Here is a 26,383-nt window from a genome sequence, read left to right on the forward strand (position 1 = left end):
CTTATATGGATACATATCATTTTAACTTATTGGCTCTCTTAAAAAAAGTTTTGTTTTTCTTTTTTCCCCTCTTTTTAAATTAACTTTTGATGATTCTCTTGAGTTCTGTGCGTGGGCATCAAATTTTTCTGTTCAGGTCTGGCTTTTTCTTTACAAATGCTCGGAATTCTTCTATTTTGTTAAATGATCATACTTTTCCCTGTAAGAATATACTCAGTTTTGCTGGGTAGTTGAATCTTGGTTGTAGACCTAGTTCCCTTGTTTTCAGGAATATCATATTCCATGCCTTTCAGTCCTTCAATGTAGATGCAGCCAGATCCTGTGTTATCTTCATTGTGGTTCCATGGTATGTGGATGACTTCTTAGCAGATTGCAATATTTTTTCCTCAGTCTGATAGTTCTTGAATTTGGTTATAACATTCTTGGGTGTTGTCAGTTGGGGATTGAGTACAGGAGATGATCTGTGAATTCTTTCATTCTCCACTTTTCCCTCTTGTTCTAGAATATTGGGGCAGTTTTCTTGCATAATTTATTGTAATATGATGTTTTAGGCTTTTTCTTTTGTTATGGTCTTCTGGTAGACCAATGATTCCTAAGTTGACTCTCCTAGCACAATTTTCTGTCTTCTGTTTTGTGAATTAGGTGCTTCATATTTTCCTCAATTTTTTCATTCCTTTGATTTTGTTTTATAGTGTCCTGCTGCCTTGTGAAGTCACTTGCTTCTAATTGTTGCACTCTTGTTCTTAAAGAGTGGAATTAATCTCTGTTTTTTTGCTCATCGTTTTCCTTCTGGTTTGAATTTCTTTGGAAGTAATCTTTCATCTTCTTTGCCTCATCTTTCATATCCTTTGCCTCATTTTCAAGCTGTTTAATTTTGGTTTTCAAGACACTGTTTTCTGTTTCCAGAAGCCTTATCTTGCTTTTAATGTTATCTTCAGCCTCTCTTAATTGTATTTTGAATTTTATTTTGAGTTCTTCCCAAGCCTGTATTCAATTTGCTTTGGTTTCTGGTTTTTGTTTTGTTTTCTGTTGTTTTTTTTTTTGCTTGGTGCTCCCTCATCCTTCTCTGTTCTGTTTGCTCTTTGTTCATTGCCTGTATAGAAGCTGGTGATTGTAATTTCTTTATTCTTTTTCTGTTGTTTGCTCATATTTACCCATTCTTTACTCCCTGCAGTTTCCTTACACTCTTGCTCCTCTTATTTTTTTGTTGGATCTATGGGCTTTTCTGTCAGCCTTGACCCTGGGAAGTTAGTCAGCAAATATTTCAGAACAGTCTGTGGAGGAGGGGTGTTGGATCTTGAGCTTTCCTGCCCTCTGAAGGCTTTGATGGGATTAAGTCCAGCTGGGTTGAGCTGGATGTGCCCTGAGGCCAAAATCTCTGGGGAGGTGGGGCAATATGGAGTGTCTACACTGCTGCAACTAGGCTGCCCACTCTGAGCTCTGAGCTCTGAATTTCTTCTCCAACTGCTTCCCCACCACCTATTTGACGCTCTGAGCCTGGCACAGCTTTGCTCGCAAGGTACTACCTCCAGATCAGCACCATTCCTGCCCAGAGTTTCCTGCTGCCCTGCAGGCTTAGCACTCTAGATGGGGGGTGGGGGTCTGGTACCTTCCTTCTTCCTTCCCCTTAAACCCAAGTGTTTTCAAATTCAGGCTTTTGGGGGACCTGTCTTTTGCATTGAGCCCTGGAGCAGGGTTTCTTGGCTCTGTCTTGTTGTTATGTTTGATTTTCATTCCTTAGGAGCATTTAGTTTATAATTGATGAGGAAGGATTTTCAGAGGTCTGAACTTATGCTGTGGTGTCTCTAAGCCACTATCTTGACTCCACCTCTCCCAGATGTTTTAATTTCTCAACTTTGGGGTTTTTCTTTTCTTAAAAGTTGTTTCACTCTGTCTACTTGTTGCTTCTTTCACCCCTGTATTCATTTTGTGGTGATACTTTAATTTTGTTTGGGGAGAATTCTTATGATGGCACAGAGCTGCTGAGGATTACTCTACCATCTTGGTTCAAACAGTTAATTCTTACTCCAAAAGCTGGGTTTTGGGGGTTTATCAAACCTTAGGTTGGTAAAGTAATTTGTTCCTATATATTATGTATCTAATCTATTACATTGATCTATAATTCAGTTTCCTAGCCAGTACCAGACTGTTTTGATGATTACTGCTCGAGTACAGTTTGAGGTCTAGTATAGCTAGGTCACCCTCCTTCACATCTTCTTTTCACTAATTCCCTTGATATCTTGACCTGTTGTCCTTTCAGATGAATTTTGTTATTTTTTCTAGTTCTATAAAATAATTTTAGGTAGCTTGATTGGCATGGTACTGAATAAGTAAATTAAATTAAGTAGGATTGTAATTTTTTAAAATATTAGCTTGGCCTATCCATGAGCAGTTAATAGTTTTCCCAATTGTTTAGATCTGACTTTATTTGTGTGAAATTTTATTTAATTGTGATCATATAATTCTTGGGTTTGTCTTGGCATATAGGAGATTCCTAGATATTTTTTACTGAATAGAATTGTTTTAATTTCCTATGGAATTTCTCTATCTCTTACTGCTGAACTTGGTTTTGAATATATCTGATGATTCATGTGGATTTATTTTGTATCTTGCACTTTACAAAATATATTAATAATTTCAACTAGTTTTTTAGTTGATTCTCTAGCATTGTCTAAGTATGCCATCATATAATTAGGAAAGAGTGATAGATAAGTTAGTTTCCTTATTGACTAATTTATTTCCTACAAATTCTTTTCATTTTCTTATTACTAAAGCTAGCATTTCTAATACAATATTAAATAATAGTGGTAATAATAGCCATTCTTGATTCAGATGATACTAATGGTTTTAGATAGATACTACTTATCATTTCAATGAATTACCTATTTATTCCTGTGCTTTCTAGTGTTTTTTTTTTATAGGAATTGGTATTGTATTTTGTCAAAGGCTTTTTCTTCATCTATTGAGGTAATCATGTGATTTCTGTTAGTTTGGTTATTGATATAGTTAATTATGTAAATAATTTTCCTAATATTAAACTAGCTCTGAATTCCTGGTTTAAATCCCACCTGATCATAGTGAATTACTTTCATGATATATTGCTGCAGTCTTTTTGGTAGTATTTTATTTTTAAAGTTTGCATCTATATTCATTAATGAAATTGGCCATAATTTTCTTTCTCTGTTTTTGTCCTTCCTGGCTTAGGTAACTACCATATTTGTGTCCTAAAAAGAATTTGGTAGGATTTTTTTCTCTGCCTATTTTCCCAAATAGTTTATATAGTTTGGGGATTGTTCTTTAAATGTTGAATAGAATTCATTTGTGAGTCTATATGACCCTGGGGGGGGGGGAGTTCTAAGGGAATAAATTGATTAAAATTATTTAATTCCTTTTTTCTGTAATGGTATTATTTAAGTATTCCATTTTCTCTTTCTTAACCTAAGAAATTTTACTGTTCATTGGTTGTGAGTTCATTCTATTCAATTTGATTTTCAATCAATTATTTGATTTTCTTCTTTCCTTTTTTAAATCAAAGCAACCAATGTTCAGGCTCTTCCCCCCCTCCCCCCATAAAACCAACTCCTTGTCTTATTTATTAGTTCAACAGTTTTCTTATTTTCAATTTTATTAATTTCTCCTTTAATTTTTTAAGATTTACAATTTAGTTTTTAATTGGGGATTTTTAATTTGTTCTTTTACTAGTTTTTTAGTTGCATGCATAATTCGATGATCTGCATCTTCTCTATTTTATTGATGTAAATATTTAGAGATATAAGTTTTCCTCTCAGGACTGCTTTGGTGGTATTCCATAAATTTTGATATGGGGTCTCCTCATTGTCATTCTCAATCATGAAATTATTGATTTTTCCTATAATTTGTTTTTTTATCCCTCCTTTTTATATTATTAGATAATTTCATTTCCTATCAATTTATTTGTCTTTCCTTAGACCCTTATTGATTATGATTTTATTGCATTATGATCTGAAAATGATATATTTATTATTTCTAATTCTCTGCATTTGGTTGTAAAGCATTTAAGACCTACAATACAATTTTTTTTGTGTGTAGAAATTATGTACTGCTGAAAAGAAGGCATATTCCTTTCTATTCCCATTCAATTTTCTTCAGAGTTCTATTCTAACTTTTCTAAAATTTCATTCATTTCCTTTACTTCTCTCTTGTTTACTTTTTGGTTTGATTTATCTAGATCTGAAAGGGAAAAGGTCAGATCCCCTCTAGTATAGGTTTACTGTTTGTTTCCTTCTGAAATTATTTTAATTTCTTCTTTAAAAATTTGGAGGCTATGCCATTTGGTCCATATTTATTTAGTAATGATATTACTTCATTATCTACTGTATTTTTTAGAAAGATATAATTTCTTTATCTATTTTAATTAGATCAATTACTTCCAATTGTGCACAATAAATTCTGCTCCAACCCTTTACCTTTATTTTGTAAGTGTTTCCCTATCTTTAATGTGTTTCTTGTAAACAACAGATGGTAGGATTCTGGTTATTAATCTACTCTGCGATATTCTTCCATTTTATGAGAGCAATCATCCCATTCAGATTCACACTTATTATTACTAAGTCTGTATTCCCCTCCACCTTATTTTGCCCTTTTGATTTTTCCCTTTCTCTTTTCACTCTGTCATCCTCATAGGTGTCTTGTTTTTTAATCGCCACCCTCTACTTCCCCACTCTTCTATTACTGCACTCTCCTACCTTATCTTATTCCCTTCCTACTTCTCTACAGGGTAAGATAAGATTTTATACCTGGATGAGTATAGTTGTTATTCCTTCTCTGAGCCAATTACAATGAGAATAAAGTTTAAACATTGCCCATCACTACCCTCATCTTCCCCTCTACTCCACTGTAATAGTTTTTCACATCTCTTTAGGTGAGATAATTTAACTCATTCCACCTCACCCTTTCTGTTTCTCTCAGTCCTCTTTTTTTCACCCCTTGTTTTTCACATATCATTTTATCTTAATCAGCTTACTCCCATATCCTCTGTCTATGTATACTCCTTCTAACTGTTCTAATAGTGATAAAAAAATCTAAGAATTACAAATACCATCTTTCCACATAGGAATATATACAGTTTGACCTTGTTAAACCCTGTACATTTTCTTTTTTTTATATTTCCCTTTTAGGCTTCTCTTGGGTCTTGTGTTTGGGCATTGAATTTTCTCTTTAGGTTTAGTCTTTTCATCAGTAATGCTTGTAAATCTTATATTTTATTAAATGACTATTTCCCCCTGAAATAATATGCTTAAATTTTGCTGAATTGGTGATTCTGGGTTGTAAACCTAAATCTTTTGCCTTCATGAATACTATATTCAAATCTTTTGATATTTTAATGAGAAGATATTTTAATGACCATAGTTCACAGTATCTGAACTGTTTTTTCCTGGATGTTTGCAATATTTTATCTTTGGCTTAGCGGCTTTTGAATTTTCCTATAATATTCCTGAGAGTTGTCTTTTAGGGATTTATTTCAGAAGGTGATCTGTGGATTCTTTCAATTTCTATTTTACTTTCTTGTTCAAAAAAGTCAGGCCAGTTTTCTTTGATAATTTCTCTTATTATGATGTCCAGAGTTTTTTGTTGTTGTTGTTGTGTTTTTTTTTTGTGACTTTCAGGTAGTCCAATAATTCTTAAATTGTCTCTCCTGGATCCATTTTCTAGATTTGTTGTTCCTTCTATGTGATATTTCATGTTTTCTTCTGTTTCTTCATTCTTTTAATTTTGTTTTATTATTTCTTGATGTCTCATAATGTCATAAGCTTCTAAATGACCAATTCTAATTTTTAAAAAAAGACTTTTCTTTGGCAAGTTTTTGAAACTTTTTCACCTGGCCAGTTCTGCTGTTATTTTATTCTTGTATTACTCTCATTTGACTTCTCCATTTTTCCACTACTTCTATTAATTTTTTAAATCCTTTTTTCAGCTCTCTTCCAGGATCTGAAACCAATTCATAATTTTCCTTGAAGCTTTGCAAGTATTTGCTTTGCTTTCACTGACCCCATATGTGTCTGTGCCTTGATCTTCTTTGTATACATAAATATTTTCTAAGGTTAGTTTTTTTAAATGTGTGTTTATTTTCCTAGCCTTTTTCTTGACTTTCACTTTGACCTTAAAGGTGTTTAGTCCTTCCAAGGTCATATGATAGCCTGTGGGTTGGGGGGGGCTGAAAGCCCACTATTTATTCAATTACCCCCTAAGACTTCTGAAGTCCTGCAGAGCTCAGAGCATTGTGACCTCCCCTGTGATGAAGCTTAACAATGTACCTCAGCCTAGGGAGGGGGCTTTTGGTCTCATTTTGGGCTTGATCATGTCAGGCATACTGTAGACTGCCTTGTCATGGGACTTGTAACTTTACCTTGATCTTTGATATGGGTTAGCTCTGACTGTCTGTCAGGGCTTACACAGGCTAACACACTGTGAACTGTGTTGCACTAGGACTTGGGACTTCTCTCTGGAATTACAGACCAGGTATGTCACACAGACTATCTTACATTGGGGTTCAAGTCCCTTCAAGGTTGGGCTGGGACTTATGGTCTCACACTTGGCTTACACAGATCAGGTATGCCTGGAGACTGCTTTGTGGTGGGATTTTGGACCTGACTGCAGACTTGCCCTGGGGTGTATTCATTTGGTTGCACTGCTATTGGCCTAGGCAGGGTTTCAGGGTCTGGACATTGAATTGTCCAGGTTCAGAACCTAAAACAGTAGATGTAGGGTATGGGGGCTTGCTGTTGGCTTGTTCTGATACTCCTTGGTGTAGCCTTCTGTTGGTTGTGCTCCCCTCTCACCCCAAATGAACCAGATACTCTCTGCCTATCTTTCAATTTGTTCTCTGCATGAAAGTTGCTTGACTCTGTTCCTCTTTTGGTTCTTTCACTGCAGTATTTATTTTGAGGCATTATTTTATGGATGGAGAGGTCTCTCATAGTGATTCAAGTTTTCCCTGCTTCTATTCCCTCCATTTTGACTCCATTCCTCTATTCTTTTGCTCATGACTGTCTTCTATCATTTCAATTTATCCATATATTCAAGAACAATATAAAACAATATAAAAGCTCACCTCTTTTTTCAAGAGTTTTCTAATCTCTCCAGACTGAAATAATTTTTATCTTCTAGATTCCCAGTGAATAGCAACTGTGCCATCCATGTGGCAATTCTCCCAATAACGTACCAACAAAGAATTTATATACTATTTCTTCTATGGGCTCTTATCTATATAATTAATGTTGCTTAACTTAAAGAAGTTGTTCTTATGAATTGCTTCTCAAACTATCCAATATATTGAAAGACAGCATCTTTTTCTCATATTCCCTAAATAATGTGTTAAACATGGTAGTTTTTCAACTCCACTTTTTTATTTTTAATTTAATTTAAAAAATCTGAGCAGGCAAGCACAGAGTAGATGATCATAGAAGTATTTTACTAATATTTAAACAAGTATCCCATAATATATACAATCAGATGAGTGATTATTTCATCTAGTTACCTGGAGAAATTATATACCAATTCCACACTTGCTTTCATTGTTTACATTATTGCTGGACTAATTCTTCTTTTAGAATTGCTTTTAGATAAAAACCACAAAAAAAAACAAAAACAAATAACTCAAAGGACTGTTAAAACTTTGCTCCCCAAGGATGGAATTGATTTTTTGAAATAGCCAAATAGTCATTTTGAATAAGGTGGGCCATCCAACTAGCAATTCCATTTATGGCCAAATGTAATGTGACTTGTTTTCATGTAAACTGGTCCTAAAGGTAATTCCTAAGGAATGGTTCCAGAAATGCTCTGAGCAAGGGCAGTATCACTGGAATAAGCAGAGAGTTTCCCAAGGGGACTAATTAAAAGAGGACAACTCTCACTTGAATGTACAAGTTCTAGTATATGTCTTTAAAAAGTCAACCTCATTACTGCATAGGGATAGCTTTGTTTACATAGTGACTATAAAATAACTAAACTGGTTTCCATAAGCCATATGTGATGATTAGGCTCATTAACTTTTAGTTATTCCTCAAGTAAGATAAAAAAAGGTAGGGAGCATAGCATAGATCTATTACAATTTTATATGTAATGAGTGGTATGAAAGTTAAAACATCTAAGATGTTGGAAGAGTCATAGAAATCTTAATATTCAATAGGTTACCCAATGAATAGAGTGATAGACTTGAAACGTGAAAGACTTGAGTTTGAATCCTGTCTCAGAGACTTACTAGCTACATAATCTTTGACAAATTATTTAATTTCTTTCAATCTTAGTTTCCTTATCTGTTAAACTGGTCACCTACCTTATAAGACTATTGGGCAGACAAAATGAAATCACATGCATAAAACACTTTGCAAAGGCTTAAAGTAATTTGTAAATGTTAATTAATATTGATGATGATGGATAGTTTCAAGAGACATAAAATGTGAAAGATAATAAAATCATATCACTGGCTGAGGTTCTAAATTAGAGATGGGAAAATGAATGGGGAGAAAGGAAGAAAAAGGAATGAGGGGAGAGGATATGGAGAAAAGAAAGGAAAAGAGAGGGAGGTTGATGGAAGGAGAAAAGAGGGAGAGAAACAAAGAAAGGGACTAAGAGTGATGGTACCATTTTGTACTTGAGGATAAAAATTTTAGAATTTGGTGAATTTTTACAACCCACTTTAGCTATTAAATACTTATAGAATGATTTAAAAAGGAAAGGTAATTCTATCCTTATAACTATGCACCTCAACAAACTGAGGATATACAGCCAAGTAATTCTGCATGTCAGTGGTATTAAACTCCAATATAAAGGGATCCCTGAAGGCTACTTATTGACTTAAAGGCCACAAATAAACATTACCTATGTTTTTCCATGTTTTTTATTTAATTATTTCTCTCTAGCCACCTTGGGAATTTTTTTAGGCTACATGATGCCAGCAGGCCTCAGATTTGATGCTTTGGTGTATGTTTTCCAATGTCCTGATTCCTGTTTAGTACATAGGATTCATAGATAGAGATCAAAAGGACCAGACTTTGCAACTGTCTTAATAGTAGTAAGTAAAATTTCATCTTTTAGATCTAGCTAAGAAAACTTAGACTAGTAAATGACAATATGTGTAACATATTGTAGGATACTGCCTCTTCAAACCAATTATGTTTCAAAACAAGTCTTTTCCAAAGTAGGAGCAAAATTTCCTTTTTTCATTCTTAATTTTTTTTCTTTATTCTCAAATGGATAGAATAAACAAACCAGCTTTTTAAAAAAGAATATTGCCTATTTAAAAAAATGTTATTTCTCTTACACCATTCAGCAAACAAGTGTTTATTAATTGCCCACTCTAGCAAAGTATTGTTCTAGGCTGCCAATATATATTAAAAAAAATTTAAAAGTGTGCTTGACCTCAAGAAGCTTGTACTCTCTATATCCCCAATTGAGTTGATACTAAATCCCATTATTTCTCTACAATAAAAAAGAAAATACATTACCTTAGAATCAACAATATACAAAGTCATAATTCTTGACAGCAAGTTAGCTTAACTTAATCCTTCTCAGTAATCAATAAATATTTAAATTAATTGAACTAAGTTCAACAAAGATTTATTGAATGACTACTTTATGAAAGCCATCATAGTAAAGAATGAAACAAAGATGTATTATAAGCAGTCTAAAGCTTCAAAGAACTTACAGGCTAATAGGGACCTTAGAAAGGAATAAGACAAACATATATTTCTTTTTTTTTTTTTACACTGGACCTATAATTTCATTAGTATAGGGAACTTTTGATGAGAAAACTCAATACTAATGAAAATTGACAACTGTTAAACAAAAGACAGTGTTAAAGTCACTGGGGGTATTAAAAGGTTGAGTAACTTGCCCTGGGTAATACTACCAGTATTTATCAGAAACAGAATTTGAACTGGAGTCTTCTAAATGACCTTTGTATATCCAGTATGCCATACTGCCTATTATATCTATAATCAGAGGCAAAATTTAAGTGCCAGAGGAAAGGGATAAAGTATTTTCATGATGCAAAAGTGAAAAATTCTCCTATCTAGTTTTGGACAAACAGGGGAAATTTTATGGACAGTATTATTTGATAATTTGATAAATAACCTTGAAATTCAATCAGAATAATCAGAAAGGAAAAAGGTAAAGAACATTAAAAGTAGAGGGAATGTTTGAGCAATACTCAAAATGTTTTGGTGGGAACATATGTTAAATGTTGGGAAGCTATGAACAAAGGACATTGAATGCCAACCTAACAAATTTCCGGCAGTCAGAAAGAAATAATTCAAATATTGTGGAGCCATAGTCAGGATCCCACAAAATTTAGCAACTTCTATGTTGAAGGAGTGGAAGGCTTACAATATGATATACCAGAAGGCAAAGGATTACAACCAAGAACTGTCTACCCAGGAAAGTTGAATATACTCTTACATGGGGTAAAATATATCATATCAAATAATGGGCTTTCAAAGATTCCTGACAAAAAGACCAGAGCAGAATAGAAAATGTGACATTCAAATGAAAGCCTCAAGAGTAGCATTAAAAGATAAATCTGAAAGATTAATTATAAGGAAATCAATAAATTTGAATATTTACATTCCTACATGCAAAATTATACACATAACTCAAAAACTATATCATTATTGGGGAAGTTAAAAAGAGTACACAAAGACAGAGGTCAACTGTTTGAGTTAATTATGTAGGAATGATGTCCAAAATAAAATGAGGCAGGAGAAAGAGAGGTACACTCAGAGAAGGGGGAAGAGAGAGGTAGAATAGGGGAAATTTTCTCAGTTAAAAGAAGATTGCAAAGAAAGGCTTTTATAGTGAAAGAGGAAATTGAGAAGTTGGGTGCCAAGCAATACTTGAACCTCCTTCTTGTCAAATAAGTTCAAAGGAAGGATATATCTATCTAATCAGTTGTATAAAAATGTAACTTACACAGTAGGGAAATGGAAGGGGAAGGGATAAAAAAGTTGGAGAGGACTATAAGGGGAAGGAAAGATTAAGGAAGGAAATGGCTAGAAGCAAAATTAACTTGGGAGGAAGCTAAGGGAAAGAGGGGGGGAAGGGCAGAAAGAGAAAAAGAGAGATACACAGCAATCATAACTGTGAAAGTGAATGAGATAAGCTCACCTATGAAACAGAAAGAGATAACAGCTTGATTAGAAACCAGTATCCAACAGTATGTTGTTTAGAAAGGATATGTGAAACAAAAGCACAGAATTACAATGACGAGCTGGAGCAAAATCTAATATGCTTTGGCTAAATTTTTTTTAAAAAAGACAGACATGGAAATCATGAAAAACAAGGAAAAGCAAAACTAGATTTAATTAAAAGTGATAATTAGGAAAACTATAGCTTGCTAAAAATTACCATTGATAATGAGGTAACATATTATAGATGATAAAGGCTTTGTTCCTCAAATATATACTAAGCATAGGACTCAGTCAAATTTATAAAAACAAGAACTATTCCCCAATTTTGAAAAATGGTCAAAGGATATGAACAGGCAGTTATCAGAAGAAATAAAAAATATCTATGGTAATATAAAAAAAATGCCTTAACCCACTATTGATTAGGGAAATGCAAATGAAGACGAATCTGCAGAATGACCTCACACTTATCAGAAATGGCAAATTCTGGAAGGGATGAGAGGAACAGATACACTAATGAACTGTTGGTGGAATTGTGAACTAGTCCAACCAGTCTAGAAAACAATTTGAAAGTATGCCCAAAGGGTTACAAACCTGTGCATATCCTTTGATATAGGAAACCCATCAATTGTGGAATGATTGAATAAGTTGTAGCACATAATTATGGTAGAGTACTATTATGCTATAAGAAATGGCATGAGGAGTGATTTCAGAATAAAATAGCAAGACCTAAGAGAACTGATGGAGTGAAGTGAGAACTTGGAGATCATTGTGCACACTAACAGAAATTTTATAAATATGTGGCTATTTTAATCAATGTAATGATTCCAGGCAATTCCAAAGGACTCATGATGAAAAAAAAAAGCTATCTACCTCCAGAGAGAAAATTGATGAATTCTGTATTCAAAATGAAGTATAATTTTCACACTTTACATTTTTTTTGCTTTTTCTGGAAATATGACTACTATGGAAATATGTTTTGCATGATTTCACATGTATAATTGATATCATATTGCTTATCTACTCAGTGGGTGGAAAAGGGATGGATGGGGAAGAATTTGGAACTCAAAATTTAAAAAAGAAAAAAATGTAAAAAACAAATAAATAATAATTTTTAAAAGATAAAGGAAAGAGATGATGGGATGAAAAGAGTAGCTGCTTCAAATTCAATTTTCCATTTAGATTTCTTTTAAAATCCCATGCAGTGCCTGCTTCTTCAGCCATAAAATGGTTATAAGACATTACTGTTTATAATTGCCAAAAGCAACCCTGGGTCCACACAGATAATTGACATTAATACTACACTCAGTTTGATTCCACAGAATAGGTTGGGCTTCTTTAGCTGTGCTTTCCCTCTAATGTTATTTGACATCGATTTATATTAACACAGAGGAAAAATATATCAAGGAAATTTTTCTTGTTTTGAGGGGATTTTTTTCTTAAAGAAAGAAATGTTTCAAGATTAGTTTCATGTCAAAATTTCCTTCATCTCTCATTTTGATTTGACATTACTATATGAAGGTTCCAAGACTAGGATTTTTCAACATTTCTTGCCTCATCTTTGGATATTAGGTTTTTCCATCATTATAGCCATCATCAAAAAGTATACCCAAGAACACTCTCATTGACCAGGAGTACATAATTGAAACCAACATTCAAATGATAAGTGTGCATCCTAGGCAGAAGATTAGAAATGTCTAAAAGGCCTCAAAGACCTAAATATCCATATTTAAAAAGCTGCCTGTACAAAACATTTTTTTAAAAGTTCTAGTGGCTCAGTGGATAGAACTCTAGACTCAGAGAGAAGAGATCCCAGGTTCAAACCTGGTCTCCGACATTTAGTTGTGTGACTGGGAAAACCACAACTACAATTGCTTAGCTCTTACTGCTCTTTTCTCTTAAAATTGACACTCTGTATTGGTTCTAAAACAGAAAGTAAGAGATTTTTAAAAATGTTTTGAAAGATTGATCAGAAATAATTTTGAAATAGCTCATATACACTGATTATTACCATCATATGGTGTAGAATCAAACTAATAGAAATGGAGACTTCTAAACCACACTTAACAATATCTGTAGGCCACATATTGACTTAAAAACCACATATTAATGTTGTTTTATTGTATTTTTATTTATTTTGTTAAACATTTCCCAAATACATTTCAACATTGTTCCAGCTGTACTCTGGAGTGTGACCGACTATAGAATGTTTGACATCCATAATCTAAAAGACCTAGTTGGCAAGAAAAATCAAATCTTTGTTATCTGAAAAGGTGCAGGTTTAGTTTGTCAAGTTATCTTTGTAGAGTGGATTAGTATACACCTGTAATCCTTACTGCTGTGCAACCTAAGGTTTGTGGATTGCTTGAGTTCAGAAGTTCTGAGATGCAGTAGAACTAAAAGCCCTTCCAATGTCTGTCCCCTCTAAGTCAAGCACAAATATGGTGTACTACCAAGAGAAAGGCTAACATGTTACCCAAGGAGAGCCCAAACAATCCAAATCAGAAACAGAACAGCTCAGAGCTCCTGTGCCAATCAATTGTACTATGGTTGCATGAGTAGCTCATGGACTTCTTGACTCAGAGACATAGAGAAAGTCTAAAAATACATGGGCATGTATACATAAACACATGTGTATATATGCTTATAATTTGTATGTTATACATATTACTATTTAAGTATAAAATATTTCTCATACATGGATTATCAAGAAAAAATCTGAAAGTATTTCTAAAAGGAATCTAATAATTATGTGACTCAGAATTTATCTCTTGAGCATCGAGCCCCAAGGATATTGAGAACCCAGTAGTTCCATAAGTATAGGATGAAGGATTCAAAAAAATTCAGAAAAAGAGAAAGGAAAAGAAAGCTGATGGGCCTCTTTGAACTTGTGTAGCAATCATTTGAAGGGTTTTTTCTTTCTACTTTTGAATTTTCCATATGTAAAAGTAGCCATTTAGAGCTGAAAGAGGGTAATGGTTCAACCCTTGAAATTGAATTCTTTTTCTTTTTCTAAATCTAAAAGATCTTTTTTCCCCCTGAAGCTAAAAGAAACTACTTTATAAAGTAGTTACCAATTGTCCTACTATTTTTCAAAATTCTCTTGAGTCCTGCCACCTGTTTATTGAAATTATGTTTTCAAAGTACTTGTCATTTTGAAGGAAGTTTCAGTTTACTATGGTAACTTCTGTGAGAGACAGAAAGAAAGTGACCCTATAAGTCAAGAAGACCTGGCTTCCTGTTTTCAGGCATATACTTACGGTGTGGTCCTAAACAAGTCATTTAACATTTCATTTTCTAGGTAATTCTTTAAGACTAGAAGTTCTAAAGGGGAGAGAAAATATATTAAAAGCTATTTCTTTCTCTGAGACTTCCTGCTACCAAGAATAATTTTATTCTCTTATTATTTGCCTAAGTGAGAAAGTCTTTGGAATAAATTTACTTTATTATTATTACTTTAGCTTTACAACCACAGGCAGTATATGACATTATTCCCATTTTACAGATGATAAAATGGAGACTGTCAGAGGCTCCAAGGTCATACAGCCAGTCTGAGGTCAGGCTTTACTCCGAGCTTTGAACTTCCCTCTGATTCTAGCTGCAGTGCTCTAGCCAATGCAGCACCTAGATCAATGAGGGAGAGCCTATGGCACAGGGGCCAAAGATGGGACTCAGAGCACTCTCTGTGGGCATGTGGGCACCCTCCTCCTCTACCCATACTCCCAGAGTGTGTTACTGGAAACACAAAGGATCTGAGCCTTTCAACATATTTTCACATCACCAGCCTCTCTGCCCAAAAACCCAATGGGAATGAATAGGGGGTAAAGTGGGCCGCTCACAGGCAGCAGAGCAGGAGGGGAGCAGAGTGCTCAGGCCACTCCTTTCCCTCTGTCTATACTCACTGAGAACATTCCTCATTTCACCTGACTCTCTTTCCAGCAGCCCAATGGGAGTCCTTTCTCCCTCCCCTATGTGGGGTAAGTAGTAGGGGCATTCCTGGCACTTGTAGAAGGGGCATATCATACCATCTTTGGTGGGGGGGTGGGCATGGCTCTTGGTTGGGGGTGGGGTGGAATGGAGGCAGGGCCTGGAACTCTGGCCTCTAAAAGGTTTGCCATCACTGACCTTATTACTTATTACTTATTATTGCTGCCCCTACTAGCTTCTTCCATTTAATACTTCTTTTTGAACATGGATGTCCTTACCACACTGCTTAAATTTGTGGGGAGAATGCAAGCTTTTGTCCTCCTCTCTAAAACAGAATACCATTGTTATAGATTTTTATTACTAATCTCTATAGAAGAATGCATGGGAGGGCAAAGTAAAAAAAATCAAATAATAGAATCTTGAAATAAAATCAATGATCAATCAGTAAACATTTTTAAAGCACCTAGGATGTGCCAGACGTGCTAAGCACTAAGAGTCTAAAAAGAGGCAAAAAATTGTCCAGGTGTTCAAGGAACTTACAATCTAAAGACCTCTGAGGCCATCTAGTCTTCTCTTATTTTACAAATGAGGGAAGTAAGGCTAAGGCCAAGGGAAAGTGTGATTTGCCCAAATTTGAGCATAAGGGATTTTAACACAGGTTCCCTGACTTCACATAATTTTTATCAGTGAATGAACTAAGGCCTTCTTTATTAATTCCACCTCTCCTCTTTTGCTTGACTGACTCTATCCTTCCTTTTCTAGATCTTCAGTGGTTTTGGATTTTGTTCTTAGGTTAACCAGTCCTATCTGGACAACAAAACACACTAGATTAAATTCTAAAATTCATTTTGCATATAGGTTGAACTTGGCCAAGATGTTAACTTTCCTGGTCTTTTGGGAATCCCTTTCTCTGTCCTATTCTTCAGCATTCCAGTCTCAGATACAGTTCAGCCATCTCATTTTTTTAAAGATATTTCACCCAAAAATACTTTTTCCTGGAATTCTGGGATAATACAGAACTTTCAGTTACCTTTTATCTACCTAAATTCTTTGTCTGTGGACTATTGAGGAACCATTCTATTGCCCTTTATACTTTAAACTAGAAAAAATAACTCCTAATTTGGCTTTCAAAGATTTTCTCCCTTAGTCCAGACTTCCTACACTGACCTCGGCAGTCACTCAAAATGTACCATCCTAGATATTTTTATAAGCTTCATCTTAAGAAGCTCTCTTCCTTTTGATCTTTCCTTTCTATCCTTGATGGTTTTCTTGAAGCAAATTTGCCAACTAGAGGGTAATAAGAAATTGCTTTCTCCATTTTTTTCCTGGCAAGCACGTGGAACCCCTTTTTTGGGAGTTGATGTAGTTTCAGAATCACAGTGATCTAGCCCACCTTATTTCCATTTCCAGGTCATATCCAGTTTCCAGTCAGTCTTCCCTTTTAGTTAGCTTTTCTTCTGTGTTCTAATCTGGTAGCAATAATACCAGCTTCCTGTGTTCTGTTCCTGTTCTGTTCCTGGGTGTTCTGTCTCCCAAATAATGGGTAGAGTAGAGACAAGCTGTGATGTCAAATAATAACAGACTTTTACCTTCCTCCCTTCTACTTATTTCATCTGCTTCCCTCCCCCTCTCCATCATGGGAATATTGACTCATTTGATCAGAGAATCACAGATTTAGAGGTTGAAGAGAACTTAGTAGTTATGAAGTCTAGTTCCCTCATTTTAGGTATAAAGAAGTAGAGGCACAGAGAGGTTAGGACTTGTTCAGAATCACAAAACTAATCCTAATAAGTAAATAATTTTTAAAAAAAGTCCGAGGCAGGATTTTAACCTCTTCCTTTCTGACTCAAAGTCTAGCGTTTTTTATCTTCTACATCATGCTACCTCTACACTCTGTTGTCATTGCTCTTGGCCTGCTGAGCCATGAATTGTATTGATAGGGGTGAAGTAGGAATAATTCTTCTATTTTGGGTAGAGGATTTTACATTTTACAAGAGACCAAAAATATACTTGGTATGTTAAATAGGCAGCTAGATGGTAGAATGGATAGAGTGCAAGAAACCTAAGTTTAGAAAGATTTATAGTTCAAATCCAGTTTCAGACTTAAGAGACTAAAGTCAATTAACACTAATTGCCTCAGTTTCTTATTCTGTAAACTGAGCTGGAAAAGAAAATGGCAAGTCGCTCCAGAATCCTTCCCCAGAAAACCACAGATGGATTTGGGAAGAGTAGCTCTCAACTAAACAATTTTCACACAAAAGCTAGAGTTTGTCTTTTGTATCTCAAGTGCTTAATGCTCAGTGTCTGGCACATAGTAAACATTTAATAAATGTTCACTGGTTTCTTGATGGATTTCTAAAATCCATAATGGAGAAAGCAATCAAATCTACTGTACTCGTTTGAAAGAGAGTTCTTGAGGTAAACAAGGTAAAACTTCAATTGAAGACACCATCAAGTTTTCTGTCCTTGAATACATTTCCGGTTCACAGATAAACACACATTTAACAGAAAAACCAGCTAAAGAATAGCTTGTTTCCCAAATGTAACAGTTAACTGAAAGTAATACAAAGTGCTTACAAGTGTACCAACTTGATGCTGCAGATGTATCCCATAAAAACCAGGTGGTAGCAATTGGGATTTTGAAGAAGAGCTAGATAGCGGAGATACTGAAAGTGTAGAAGTTGCAAGTTTTGGCAATAGACTGTGGAATGTGGAATGAAGAGGCATGATGAATTATTCAGGCAGATTAAGTAGCAACTACTGCCTTCCCCCTACCTCCCCATCCCTCCAACTCTATCTTCTCTGAAAGTGTTATCTGCTTTTATTTTATATCTCAGGATTTAATAAGACAGAGTGAAAATGATTTATTTGAATACTAAATATAGTGCCACACATAACAGGAAATCATTCAACATTCACGGCAAATGCAGAAGACTGAATAAGTTACATGAATCTTGCCAAAAGTTTGTACTAGTGATAGGGCCTGAGACCTTGTTTATTGAGAATTAATTGTTTGCATGTGAGTGGACCCTGAACCTCCTTGGGGCAAAAGGAGGCACCTGTGAAAACTAAAACGAGTCTTTGGCTTTCTCTTAGGTCATTGAGATGATGTCCATTTGGCCCAATACTAATTATTAGAGCCAAGGGTCAATACTGATGTGGCAATATGGAAAACAGTGTGTAGTTTAGTTGATAAATTTAACTCCATACTCTGCTGACAGAATGTAAATCAGTACTTTTCTAGTAGGAATTATTTATCTCTTATCCTGCAACCAGAGGAAATGAAGACTTTTCTCTTTCTAAAAGTAGACCTTAAGACCAAATACTAAATGTTACTAAGCATTTCCCTTTAATGCTAAGAAATGACCCATCTTTAGAGACTGTATAAAGAGGAAAATGTTTATTTATAGGATAAAAAATTACTATTAGCTAATTATTTTGTCATTAACTCTGTCCTTAGGACTTTTCTTTTGCCTTTCTCTACCTTGTCTCATTCACTTCCATGGATTTAACTACAAACTCTTCACATATGACTCTAAATTCTATACTTTCTATACTTTCACCTCTCATCATTCTCCTGACCCACCTTTCCAACTTCCTGCCCTCTGCCTCTTTTACATCCCTGGATGTTCAACTAGAAGCTCAAAGTCAACATTGTCTAAAACAAATGGTTTCTCCTTTTGATTTTACTATTTCTGTCACTATTCACTTAATCTCCCATGTATGACACATCTCCACATTATCTGTGATTTATCCTTTCTTTAACCTCCTTTATCTCTGTATCTCTTACCCATTCCCAATAATCTCTCACCCTCTTCCCATTCTCTTTATTACCACTGTCAATACACAAATATAGACCCTCATTATTATCTCCCTCTTCTTTCCCAAGAAAATCTGTGATTCTGTCCCAATAAAATTCCATCCAAAGTCAGTATGCTACTACTAAGTTCCTACTACAGACCTTGAATACCGTGTTAAACAATAGCCATCTAACATCATCTGGATCTAATTGCATTCTTTTAAAATCCTTCCTTATACTACTGTCAGATTTATATGTATATGTATTTATATGTATAAATCTGGTTGTCATTTCTCTGCTCAAAACTCTTTAGTATCTCCATCACTATTTCCTCCCAAGGAATGTTCAAACTCCTTTGCCTAATATTCAAGTCTCTATAACCTGATGTTGGTCTATCTTTTCAGCTTTACTACATATCATATGTTCTTTATTGCAACCAAACTAGACCACTTGCACCTAATTTGTTTTTAAGATATGCATTCAGGTGTAGTGGGGCAAAGTTGTAATTGCTGTTACTAGTGAAGCTGAAATTTATGGATTGCTTGAGTTCAGGAGTTCTGAGGTGCAGTTGAGATAAAGCCAATTCAGTGTCCACACTAAGTCCAGCACCACTATAAGGATCCCCTGGGCTCCCTGAGATATGGCCTGGGCCAAGTAAAACATGAAGTCTTCCTAATCTAATCAGTGAGTAATGGGTTCTTCTTCCCAAATCTTCAAGGTAAAGCTTTTGGGTTATTAAAAACTTTTATCACTGAATATAAAACATTTAAATTTGTTTCAATCATTTGATTTATTTTTTAAACCCTTACATTCCATCTTAGAATCAATACTGCCTGTAAGTTCTAAGACAGAAGAACAGTTAGGACTAAACATGAGGCCTAGGCTCTCACAACTAGATCAGAGGTCAAATTTGAACCCAGGACCTCCATCTCTAGGCTTTCAATTCACTTAGCCACTAAGCTGTACCTGAATCACTTGATTTTAAGGACAATGGTGAATATCAGTTGTTAGCAGAAATATCAATAATATTTTTATAAATCCTATGTATAAACAGAGAGATGGCAGGATAAGACCCAGCTTCTGGCTCATTCCACACAATTCAAAATCCCTAGCAAGCATTTACCTATTGTGGTAAAGACTACTTCCTTCATTATATCTTAATTTTTTTAAACCTATTCTATGCTTATGTGCAGATAGAGACATACCTCAATTTAGTGATATAGTTCCCATGCATTTCCCTTCCCAACTTCCTCTTTCATATGATTAATAAATTATGAATTATAGATTATACTTCCATAATCATTCAGTTTTTAAAGCAGTAAATCAGTCAAACTAAAAGAAGTCATTTCATTTTAAAAAAAAGGAGTCTCTTCTGATAACTCAAATCCCCCAAAGAAGTAGGCAGCTGCTCTATCCTACACAGAAAAATGCATTTAAAAATCCTTACTTGGACTTTCCATTTAGCTCAGCAGGGCCACCCAAGTGACATTTCCAGGGGAAAAGAATCAACTTCCAGTAAATTAGCAAACTTCTACCACAAATGGAAATATCCAATTGAATATTTATGGCAAATAAAAAATTGAAAGTATATTGAAAAGGGGATTGTTTTGTATTGGTAGAATGCTTAATAAAGCAAGTTAATGATTTAAACTGAAAATCAGGGTGGTGTTTCAAAGAGGAGTAATTAACATTTTATGAGTAACAGTACATTCTGCTTATTGTTAATAAGGAGGGGGGAGGCAAATGTTTCCTGCATCCACTCCTATGTTTTTTACAGCTTTTCTTTTCAGAGTTGAAATATTATGCTGGAGTAGTATCAGTTTACTAATACTAAACAGTATCAAGGCTAGGAGTTCCTGTTGAGTTCTTGTACTAGCACTTGCAGTGACTTGCTTTGTCACCACTAACACATTTCTTAAAATTATAGATTTGGGGAAACAAGGTGGCTCAAGTGGATAGAGAGCAAGACATGGAGATAGGAAGTCCTAAGTTCAAATCTGACCTCAGACACTTCCTATATGTGTGTCCCTGGGTAAGTCACTTAATCCCAATGGCCTAGTCTTTACTGATCTTCTGTCATGGAACCATTACTTAGTATTGAAACCAATACTTAGTATTAATTCGAAGACACAAAGTCAGAGTTTAAGTGAAAAAAAGAAATCATAGAATAACACATGTGAGAAATAAAAAGAAAGCCTGAAAGAAGACTGGATTGTAGCATGTAAGAAGGGGAGTAATGTCCAGCCATACTGGATGTGAGTTGTTCTCAAAGTAACACAAATTCAGACTATGTTAGGGTCAGCAAATCCCTAATCCAGAAAACATAGGAATAGGGGAAAAGAATAGGTGCTGAGAATTGTTCAGTGTTTCATATACAGTATCCAACAGGCTTCTAGGAACTTATAGAAGTGGCAAAGCCACCTCCTTGCAAGACAGTCCAGGCTACCCTTAGAAATAGCCAATGGACAGCAAATCTTCCCTATTCCAAGTCAAAGTCTTCTTCAATGAGGTTTCTACCTATTGCTGCTAACTCTTTCTTCCTAACTCTGTCTCCTCCAATAGCCCTAATTCTGCTACTGTATAAAGTCAGATATTTCACTTTTTCATTTTTATATTCCCCTTGTGACAAAAGTCGCCTACCTTTCCTAGGACACTTGCAATGAATTATTAAGAAACAATAAAAATAGTTGCTCAAAATGGAGGTCCAATCTATGACACTGTACTTGAGAACCAATGGTCTAAAAGCAAGATTGGTCATTTTCACTGTTATGGTATAGGTTCATTTCCTGGGCAGAGAATAATTTTTTTTTCTAGTATGAGCATTTCCATGTGGATAAAACCATTCTTTCTGCTTTGGTCATCCTTGGTAGTATATATCTTGCCCAAATTAAATTTTTATATTGCCCATTCTGAAAACAGAACCAAGAATAGGTAATTGAGGATGAATTTAAAAGTATAAATCAATCTTGGAAGATAAGCATTAGGAGTGAATTTGGAAGTTTAGAATGAACTGAGATTGGTGAGAAAAGCTAAAGACAACAGAAGAGGTTTGTAGCTATATTGGATCAGTCAAAGAGGATTATCTTAGATTTCATAGAATCAGTGTTCCAGGAGGATAAAATGATGGTAATTGACAACAGAAAGAAGAAAAAGATGCTTGATTCTATAATATTTGAACTAGAAGGGAAAGGGAAAAAAATGACTAATAGGGAATTGAGAGACAACATAAGTGAGGAAATAAGAAAAGAAAGTAGCTTCTGCATTGACCCAGCAATGTTCCTACTAGGTCTGTATCCCAAGTTGATTAAACATAATTAAAAAGGATCTTCTTGTAGAAAAATTGTTGCAGCAGCGGTTTTTGTTTTTGTTTTTGTTTGTTTGTTTGTTTTTGTGATAGCAAAGAATTGGAGACTGAAAGGATGTCCATCAATTAGGGAATGGTTAAACAAATTGTGGTATATGCTTATAGTGGAATATGATTGAACCATAATAAATGATGAATAGGACAATTACAAAAAATCTGAAAAATTTATATGAAATGATGCATAGTGAAGTGAGAAGAACTGGGAAAGTAGAAAAACACTATAAAGCAATAGTGATAAATGTATATAATAAGCAAGTGTGAATGACTTAACTGTTATCAGTAATATAAGGACCTAAGACAATTCCAAGGGACTCCTGACAAAAAAGCTATCCCCTGCTGAAGAAGAAATTAGTCTGAATACAGATTCAAGCATGCCATTCTTCACTTTATTCCACTTCATGAATTTTTTTCTTATATAAGTGATAAGTCTCCTTTCACAAAATGATGGACATGAAAAAATGTACTACATGATAGCACATGTATAACCTATATTACCTGCCATCTCAGGGAGGAAGAGAGGGAAAAAACATAGATTGAAAAATGTCAGAAAACGATTATTAAAAATTATATCTACATTTAACTGGGGGAAATTAATTTTAAAAATAATAAAGTAGCTTCTGTTAATCCAATTCAATTCAATCCAACAAGCATTTATTAAGTGCTTCCTATGTGTAAGAGGCACAATGCTCTGTGCTGTGGATAAAAAGACAAAAGGAAAAAGAGGATTATAATTTAATAGGATTTTGTACTCTCTAAATAGTTAAGCATATGCTTAATTGAATTATTGAATTTTGAAAAATTGAAGTTTCTTCCCACTTGACCTCCCTGTCTCAAGTCTCTCACCATTTCAATTCCATTTCCATATGGTTGTCAAAATTATTTTTCTCAAATGGAGGTCTGACCATGTCATGTCCTCATTCAGCAAAGGCTCCCTATTTCATCTAGTATAGGGGCCCCTAAACTATGGCCTGTGGGCCATATGCAGTCCCCTGAGGCCATGTATCTGGCCCCCACTGCACTTCCAGAAGGGACAACTCTTTCATTGGTGGTCAGTGAGAGGAGCACTGTATGTGGTGTCATCACTCCCCTATAGTACTACTTCTGGTGACATAATCCTTTGGGATTATGTGACTGCACAATGGAAGACATCAGCATGTGTAACAATTAAATTAGTTTCTCTACTAAAAGGTTTATTAAAGATTATTAGAAATCAAGGAAATAAGAAAATACAAAATAAGAAAAGCATGTGTCTAGGGCTGAATAGCCCATTCACCGCCACTTACTTTACATCTTGAGAGACACATGTGCTTAGAAGCGGAAGCAGAGAGAGCACGTAGGCAGTACAGTCAGTTTAAATACCCATTTTGTTTTCGGCCCAGGTGGGTATCTTGGGTAAGATTATAGGGCATTCTAGGAAGTGCCAAGGATTTCTGGGGATTGAAGTCTAGGGTCAAATCTCCATTTTTACACACCCTCGTTTGATCGTTATTGGGAAAGGTTTCCCCAAAAAGGATCATGAAAACCTAATCAATTTAGAGATTACAATAATTTGAGGATAAGAGGAAAAGAACAAAGCCAATAATTGCTGGACACATTGACAAAAAACCAGTTAGGGGGCAGTCCCCTTTGGCATGAAAGTATACATACAAATAAATGTTCAATCAAACATACCCAAAGTTCATTCTTGATCTTCTTGTGCAGCTTGTGGTCTGGAGGCATCTTCATGGTGTCTTCTCCAAACAGTTCAGTTTCTGGATTAGGAGAGGTAGCATGTTTCTTAACCTAAAATTCTTCTCAAAAGGAATTTAAACTTTGCAATTTAAAATAATAATATTTTTACATTCCCCCCTTGAAGAGGGTGATTGAAAAACACAGGGATCATTTGCAAATGCATGGCTGAGTTATGAGGTATATGAATCAATTGGCAAGAGAAATTAAAAAGAAATCAGAAAAATCCAAATAAAAAAGGATAACTTCTGGATGAAATATAGACTATCAAAGTCTTAAGTGTAAAAATTCCAAGTAAAGGAAAAATAAATCTATAATAGGTCCTTGAATCAGGGCCCAATTAAAATGAAATAAGCAAGTAAGCATTTACCCAGTCAGTAGCCAGGACTACAGAAAGTTTGCCACACTATGAAAGACAGAAAAGGGACTAGATTATAGAAGCCAAGTAGTTAGGGATACTGGTCTGTAAGTATTTTCACAAAGAGTGTGGATACAAGGAAGGCCTATGTCTTAAAATATGTTAAGCTTCACACTAGGTTCAAGTCCTTTGTATTGGCTTAGAAGTACATCAATCTTTCCTAGATTGGTTTCTTTGGTCCTGTGCAATGGCTCTTTTGTATAGCTTGTCCTGGAATCAGACAGACTCATTAAGCAAAGTCCCATAATTTTTTAAAACAATTAGTGGCATCATTTTTATAGTCTCAAGCTTTTGGGGCATGCATTGACATTATAGCAAATGTATTTTAAACTTATATTACTGCAAAATCAAAAATGTTGAAGAAAATCTCGTTGCTGGTGACAAGTGCTTCAAATACAAAACAGAGAGAAAAAACTGAAATAGTATATTGAACATGCAAGAAAAAATATAATAAAAGAGTTTTAAAAATAAAAATATAGTTTATAATCATTGACACACTGTGTCAGCTAAGAAAATATAGAATACAAGGCTTTCTCACCAAAAATGAGATCCATTTTCTCTTCATATCTGGCCATAATCCACTGTGAGTACAAGCAAATGAATTTTACAAAGTAAAAGTTTTTTTTTTTTTAAATAAAGAACAGTAGTACAAATATGTAGGTATCAATATCTCCAAAATTCTAAATAGCCCAATTAATTACAATAACAAACAAACCCACTATCATATTTCACATGAGTTGCTATATGGCATTTTTAAAAGCCTATGAACTGATGGATTTTTTTTGTTTGTTTGTTTATGGTAACACCCTTTTTCCCCCTTTCAAACATTTTATTTGCTCATTTTCAAACATTATTAATTAGAAACAAAGATCATTTTCTTTTTCTTCCCCCCCCCCTACCTCCCACTACCCCTCCCAATGGCGATGAGTGATTCCTCTGGGTATCATATATGTCCTCGGTCCGAATTCTTTTCCATGTTGTTGGTATTTTCATTAAGGTCTTCATTTAGAGTCTCTCCTCAGTCATATCCCCTCCACCCCTGTAGTCATGCTGTTGCCTTTCCTTGGTGCTTTTACTTCCACTGTTTGTCCTCTGCTTGAGGGTAGTATTTTTTTCTCTTTGATCCCTGCAGATTGCTCAGGGACATTGCATTGCCACTAATTGAGAAGTCCATTACCTTCGATTGTACCACAGTGTATCAGTCTCTGTGTACAATGTTTTCCTGGTTCTGCTACTCTTGCTCTGCATCACTTCCTGGAGGTTGTTCCAGCCTCCATGGAATTCCTCTACTTTATTATTCCTTTTAGCACAATAGTATTCCATCACCAACATATACCACAATTTGTTCAGCCATTCCCCAATTGAAGGGCATCCCCTCATTTTCCAATTTTTGGCCACCACAAAGAATGCAGCTATGAATATTCTTGTACATGTCTTTTTCCTTATTATCTCTTTGGAGTACAAACCCAGCAGTGCTATGGCTGGGTCAAAAAGCAGACAGTCTTATTGCCCTTTGAGCATAGTTCCAAATTGCCCTCCAGAATGGTTGGATCAATTCGCAACTCCACCAGCAATGAATTAATGTCCCTACTTTGCCACATCCCCTCCAACATTCATTACTTTCCTTTGCTGTCATGTTAGTCAATCTGCTAGGTGTGAGGTGGTACCTCAGAGTTGTTTTGATTTGCATCTCTCTGATTATCAGAGATTTAGAGCACTTTTTCATGTGCTTATTAATAGTTTTGATTTCTTTGGCTAAAAACTGCCTATTCATGTCCCTTGCCCATTTATCAATTGGAGAATGGCTTGATTTTTTTGTACAATTGATTTAGCTCCTTATAAATTTGAGTAATTAGACCTTTGTTAGAGGTTTTTGTTATGAAGATTATTTCCCAGTTTGTTGCTTCCCTTCTAATTTTAGTTACATTTGGTTTTGTTTGTACAAAAACTTTTTAATTTGATGTAATCAAAATTGTTTATTTTAC

General features: G+C 34.9%; 1 long non-coding RNA gene across 3 annotated transcripts in view; it reads left to right on the forward strand.

The window, feature by feature from the left end:
• The first annotated feature begins 6,324 nt into the window (after window positions 1-6,324).
• The window catches only part of LOC103094966 (uncharacterized), a 101,543-nt gene continuing 81,484 nt past the window's right edge, over window positions 6,325-26,383 (forward strand). For all 3 annotated transcript variants that reach the window (XR_001627212.2, XR_463104.2, XR_001627211.2), the window contains exon 1: window positions 6,325-6,498. This is a non-coding gene — a long non-coding RNA (uncharacterized LOC103094966). The remainder of the gene's footprint in view (window positions 6,499-26,383) is intronic.

Source organism: Monodelphis domestica, chromosome 2 (assembly GCF_027887165.1).
Source record: "Monodelphis domestica isolate mMonDom1 chromosome 2, mMonDom1.pri, whole genome shotgun sequence".
Classification (NCBI taxonomy): Eukaryota; Metazoa; Chordata; class Mammalia; order Didelphimorphia; family Didelphidae; genus Monodelphis; species Monodelphis domestica.